The sequence below is a fragment of the Podarcis gaigeae genome, assembly GCF_964106915.1.
Source record: "Podarcis gaigeae genome assembly, chromosome: 6".
Taxonomy (NCBI): domain Eukaryota; kingdom Metazoa; phylum Chordata; class Lepidosauria; order Squamata; family Lacertidae; genus Podarcis; species Podarcis gaigeae.
In genome coordinates this window covers 69327810-69333944 of record NC_139682.1, presented here as the reverse complement: position 1 = coordinate 69333944, position 6135 = coordinate 69327810, and positions in this window count along the sequence as shown.

The window sequence follows — 6135 nt, the reverse complement described above, 5'->3', positions numbered from 1 at the left end:
TACTTTTTTAATGGTGTGCATACCTACTGTAGAGGTCACTCATTGTATTGGGCCAATGACCACATTTGGAATAGCAGTTGTGAGGGTGTGACTTGTAACACAAAATAACACCCACATCTTGAAAGAGCACCACAAGAGATAAGGCAGCAGAGTGTTGTGGAAATGTCTCACCCTCCGGTGTGGGGGAAAGGCAGTTACATCACCCATCATCGTGCTCAGGGAAGTTCCTTATTCAGAACATTAAATAAAGAAAGCACATTGCCTGCTTTTGGCACAGTGACATTCATGGCTTCATGGAATGCTTGAGAATATTTGACAGTGATCAAACAACGGGCAATCTGTTGACTGGTCAACTGACACTCTTGACCTGTCAGCTCCCCAACTTGCCAACACAACACTGACATCAGTCAAACTTTCAGTTTAGGTCATTCTAAGATAATCTGCAAACTTGATAAACCCAAAAGGTAAATGGAAACATGGTGAGTGAAGACACCTCAACCCCCCCATCACATTTAACTTAGTCAGCAAGTGCTGGTAGGACTTCAGATACAGTTGCCAATCCATTGCTCCATACACCTCAAGGTTAGAATCCTGCAATGTGTTATACATAAGGCTGCCTCTGAAGACAGCTTGGAAACCTGCTGGTGCAGAATTCAGCAGCCTGGTTGCTTACAGGAGCAAGACAGCATATAATCAATCCCGGTCCAGCTGCACTGGCAGCCAATTAGTTTCAGAGCCCAATTCAAAGGGCTGGTTTTGACCTATAAAACCTTCAACGGCTCAGGACCTCAATAACGCCTCTCCATTTGAACCTACCCAGGCCCTACGTTCAGCATCTGGGGCCGTTCTTCATGAGCCACATCCACGAAAAATCCAGAGGGTAGCAACATGAGAATGGGTCTTTTCTGCAGTGGCGTCCCACTTGTGGAATGTTCTCCCCAAGGAGGCCTGAGTAGCACCTTCATAATACACCTTTAGGCACCAGGCAAAAATGTTCCTCTTGAACCAGGCCTTTGGCTGATTAATCTCCTATGGCCTTTCAAATCTGTTTGTGGGAGTGCAGGGGGATTACTGGTTTCCCTTTGTTCTTATTTTTATTATGTATTTGGTGGTTTTTATATTGTAATTTTACATTTTGAACCTCCCTGAGATCTACGGATGAAGGGCAGTATATAAATGTAATTGACAACAACAACAGTCCACCCCACTAAGAATTACAGTCTGAGATTGCACTCCTATATCCAGTTAACCTGGGAGTAAACCCCAATGAACTGAATGGGGCCTGCTTCTGAATCGACGTGTAGGATGTCGCAGTAAATTAGTCACACTTTAGTCCAGAGGTAGAGGATGTATGACTGCAGATGTGGGCTACAGGTCCATTACCCCTGGCCATTAATCTGTCAATACAGCCCATCAGGAAGGACTAAAATTCAAGTACAGAATGTTCACACCAGCCAGAAAGTCTTTGTATCTCAAAAGAGTGCCAGTTCATCACAAAAGTATATTTATATTTCGCTCCTTTAACCAGACATATTTGTTACTTCTCCCACCAGAGCGACTTGCCAAGTCATTTTATAACCATTAGCTAATGTGGCACCTTCCAATATTCCAATATTGAGCAACAACCAGCTAGGTAGCTACAAGAAGACAGCCCATTAGAGGTTTGAAATGACAATTCATGTTGTTTTGAAAAAAATCTTTAACTCCACCAGTTCCAGAGATTTCAGTAGTTGCTGTCCAGGCATTTTAGTAATTTCTGCAAAGACCCCAGTACAAAACTGCAACATTTCTTTCTTTCTTTTTAAAGTCCACCACATGTGCTGAAATGACCCTGGTTCCTTACACAACCTTGAATTAGAGATAGTCAGTGGAAGCTGTCTCACAGTGCAAAAATGATATATGACCTCTAATGCTTGTACTAGATTATATCAATTTAAATGAGAAATTTAACCACATAGAATTCTAACAATGGTCTTCGATCAAAATATTCCAGTTGGACTCTTACATCCGTTTCAGGCCCTCTTCAGAGCCAATATCAAAGCCAAGAAGTAAATGTTAAGCACAAGACACCAACTCTTTCCTTTCACCTTCAGTGCTCGGAAACAGTAGCTCAGGGGTCAGCAAACTTTTTCGGCAGGGGGCCGGTCCACTGTCCCTCAGACCTTGTGGGGGGGCTGGACTATATTTTGAAAAAAAGGAAAGGAACAAATTCCTATGCCCCACAACTAACCCAGAGATGCATTTTAAATAAAAGGACACATTCTACTCATGTAAAAATACTAGGCAGGCCCCACAACTAACCCAGAGATGCATTTTAAATAAAAGGACACATTCTACTCATGTAAAAACATGCTGATTCCTGGACTGCCTGCGGACCAGATTTAGAAGGCGATTGGGCCAGATCCGGCCCCCGGGCCTTAGTTTGCCTACCCATGCAATAGCTTAATGATCCTTCAGGAATTGCTGCTCAACATGTTCCTATCTAATAAAGGAACCCACTTGGTGCCAATTCAACCAGTTAAAACATTCATTTTAAAGGTTGAATATTTCTAACAGGAGTCCTGTATATTGGGATGGAATTTTAATTTAGCCATACTATTAACACTGAATAATCCGCAAGCAATTATATTCAGCTGCAATGAAGCTGGATGGACAAACGACTCTGGCTTGTCTTGGTTCTTTGCTTTCCTGAAATGACCTTCCTTTGGGGGGGCAGAGAAAGCTTTCACTGACCTGCTATTGCCCCAATACCCCTTTCTTCTGGAAACCTACATAACTTGGCATTCATGAAAGATACAATATTTGCTCATCACTGTCAATATTTTTGTAGACAAAAAAGTAATCCCTTGGTCACTGTGACCGGTGATAAAAGGACACACTGCAAATTGCAGCAATGTTGCTGAAGAAGAAAATAACCCAGAGAGGCAGATTATGAATTTATATATCAAAATTTAAAATCATGTAAATATCTGTTCACCCCTTTCCCTTGCCTATATCTTCATATTGTTGCAATAGTACTATTGATGTATCTTTTTTGGGGGGAGAGGGGGGTGCCGTAGAAGATCTAAAGTACATTCTTTAGAAAAAACAACAAGTTAATGCACAAATCTTCCTTTAAGATGTTGATGAATTCCCAATACCCATCAGCTCCAGCCAGGATGGCCAATGGTCAGTGGTGGACATTCTTGGACTGTGGGTCTGGGCAGTTGCCTGGCCATGCCATCATTTAACATGGACCTTGAATGCCTGTCCACTGCCTGCCTCAGACTCACAAACCCTCCAAGTGTCCCTATTTTCCAGTGACAGTCCTGGATTTACAGAAGCCATCCCGGTTTATGACCTGAACCTGAAATGTCCTGCTTTTCCTTAGGAATTTCAACCGGGAAATGTTGGAGGGTCTGATAAGATGCCCCTATTTTATTCAGAAAAATGTTGGAGGGTATGGAGTTATGTGACCCCTGAGCCAAGCAATTAAGTAACTACAACACTTAGGAGACATCTGAATGCAGTCCTGTATAGTTTTATTATGTTTTTTATGTATGTTGGAAGCCACCCAGTGTGGCTGAGGCAACCAAATCAGGTAGGCGGGGTAGAAATAATAAAATTATTATTATTATTATTATTATTATTATTATTATTATGGAATAGGACGTCTCTATTTTTATCAGAGAAATGTTGGAGAGTATGGACTCATTATGTCCCAAACTACAACGTTCCTTTTTACGCACAAGGCTTCCACTCGTCTCTCCATCCTTTTTGAGAATGACACCATTGACTTGGGTTTCTCTATGTCTAATGCCACTATTTCCTTGTAACAGGTTTTGTCACTCCTTAAAACATAGCAAAATATGCCCCGCCACCTGTTCCCTTAGCACCCCTCTAAAGAAAACCAACCATTCAAGCTGACATCTCCTGTTCATTCCTCACCCTTGACTCCTGCAACCTCCTCCTCCTCTCTGTTAATCCATTAGCTCACCTCAGTCTTCTTGCCTCTGTCCAGAACGTAAGCCAAAATAATTATTGTGTTGCGCTGATCAGGGCCAGTCCTACCATCAGGCAGAGTCAAGCAGCTGCCTCAGGCGGTGGGTGCAATGAGGCGGGAAGCAATGGAGGACAGAGGACAGAGCTGTGTGCCTGACCTGCTCCCCCTAACCTAACCTGCTGTCTTCAGTAGTGGTGGAAGAGACTCCAGATATTCAAGTAAGAATCAACTGTTAATCCAGCCGGCTTCTGAACAAGGAGTGGATAGAGCACCATCTTGACCTTTGCCTCAGACAGGAGATGGTCTAGACTACAGGATGTCCCAGGAAGCTCCCAGCACAGGTTTCTTGCCATCTCCCAGATCTTTCACAGGCTCCTTCAAAGCCCTCCATGGTCTTGTCCATCTCTTTGTGCCACACCTTTCAGTTCTTATATTTTGGTATTTCTCAGTCCATCCACTTTCAACATGTTAAGAAAAGGGTCTTGCTCCATCAAACAGCTCTGCAGCTTCTCCATAAGGAGGCTACCTCTTACCATGAGGCAAGGTGAAGTGACTGCCTCAGGGGCAGAAGATCCATCCCCTAAGGAATGTATTGCCCCCTGTTGCTACTGCAGTGGCAATCTCAACTCTGGTGCATTCCTTAGAGGCCACATCTGCTGCCACCTCAGCAGTCCCCTCCACAATGTTGCCTCTGGGCAAAGAGGAGGTGCTGCTGGTCTTCCCCCACCCTTGCTCTCAGTGTAGATCATCGCTCGCTCCTTCTTCTCTGGCAGAGTGGGTTCTCCTAAGGCACCAAAATGTCTTGGCCCAGCTCTGGCTGCAGTGGAGTGAGAGGGTCATACTAATATGATGTAAACTGCCCAGAGTGGCTGGGGAAACCCAGCCAGATGGGTGAGGGATAAATAATAACATTATTATTATAGCAGAGTAAGAGTCCTGCTAGATTAGACCAAAGGGTCATCTAATCCAGCATCCCAGACCTTCCAAGTGTCCCTATTTTCCAGGGATAGTCCCGGATTTACAGAAGCCATCCCAATTTCTGATTTGATCCCAGAATGTCTGGCTTTTCCTTAGGGTATCCCTATTTTCATCAGATAAATGTTGGAGGGTATGAAGTTATCTGACCCCTGAGCCATCTGAAGGTTGCCCTTTATAGGGAAATTTTTAATTTTTAATGTTTTATTCTGCTTTTATATATGGTGGAAGCCGCCCAGTCAGTTGGGTGGGGTATAATAAGAATAAGAATAAGAATAAGAATAAGAATAAGAATAGGATGTCCTTATTTTCATCAGAGAAATGTTGGAAAGTATGGCATTCTGCTCTCACAGTGGTTAACCAGATGTTTGACTATACAATGGTAGGTGCAAGGTTCAAAATAACTTATCCGTATTTGTCAGTAGATAAACCATTGCATCATATGTTAGGTTAGAATGACCAGGTCAAAGTGATGCCTAAGATGACTGCTGGACATGAGGAAATCTACACCCCCAAAATTATTATTTTTTTAAAAATCAGCGATTGCCAAAAGAAAAGTTTGCTGAGAGAGATAAACATCTGAACGTTCAGCAAAATCTTGATCAGTATGGATCACGTGATGCTGCTGGTCTCCCTATAAAAAGCCCACGGTGGCTGAGGGCTATCATTCGCCTTCACCATGAGGGGAATAGTCCTAGCCCTCCTGTTCGCCCTTGTGGGTAAGTCAGCAATTGCTTTTACTATTATCCTTTTGCTGAACTCTGTAGAGTTTAGCAAAAAAAAGAAGGTTATTTTCTGCTGTCAGTACTCACATTGTGACTTATTCAATTTCTCTCTTCTAGCGTGCCAGAAGATTCCATACAGTAAGTTCATCAGTATTCTAACCTTATTTTAAAATCACCATAGTACCTTTGTTGAAGTTGCATGATAGTCAACCACTTAGGGTAGGGTGGGAAGAGATTAGTTGAGTTTGTGTAGTGTAGTGTAGTGTCTGAACTGCAAAATCTGGAAGTTCCTTGTTTAAGTATTGTTAAGTGACCCAAAATGCTTAAATCTTTCTGAGCCTCAGCCCTGAAATATGGGGAACAATAATTATGACCTACCTTGCAGGCTTGTTGTAAGAATTACAAAATTAAATTATGAGAAGAGCTTGAAAATTATAGAGGGCTCTCTAAATT